Consider the following 759-nt stretch of genomic DNA (forward strand, 5'->3'; position numbering starts at 1 on the left):
GCCTCTCACAGGCAGGTGCCCTGGGACAGCCCCTAAGTCCCCACCTCAGTGACAGTCCTACTCCGAGGAATACATTCAAATGGGTGAATCCGGGCAATCACCACATTGTCTTAAAGTGAATTTATTTTAAAAATTAAAGCATGCACATTTATCAGAGAAGCTAGGCTAGCAAACCTATCCATCTGGCTTATGCAGTGCAGACGGGCGCTCAGCTAATCTGCAGAGCAGGTCGGGTGGGGGTTGGGGGCGTTATGTACCCTCCTGGTTAAAGGTTTCAGAATTCCCTGCTGCATATGTTGGTGCAGATTAATTCTCAAGGTTCCTTATTACCGTATTTGCCGGCGTATAAAGACGACTGGGCGTATAAGACGACCCCCTAACATTTCCACTCAAAATACAGAGTTTGTTATATACTCGCCGTATAAGACTACCCCCTCTTCCGCACACCTTCCACACACCAAATAAAAGGTAAAACAATATCAGATTTGATTTTAACATTTTAATTTATATTCAAATGCTTATGACATGCAGGAAAACTGTCACAAGGCTGTATGTAATCAAACATATACATAAAACAGTGCAAGTTTATTACCGGTAAACATACCGGTAATTCACTAAAGAAAACACACTCTATAGACTGGTACCGTAGATGCTTCTCAGGAACACAGGCAAGCAGCCCACAACCTAGAGGGACTGTCAATGATAGAAGAAAGATAACAAATAGAGGTAGAGAGCAAGTGCCGGGCAAGTCCCTAGCAA

The sequence above is a fragment of the Myotis davidii genome, unplaced genomic scaffold (genome assembly GCF_000327345.1).
Source record: "Myotis davidii unplaced genomic scaffold, ASM32734v1 scaffold2414, whole genome shotgun sequence".
NCBI lineage: Eukaryota > Metazoa > Chordata > Mammalia > Chiroptera > Vespertilionidae > Myotis > Myotis davidii.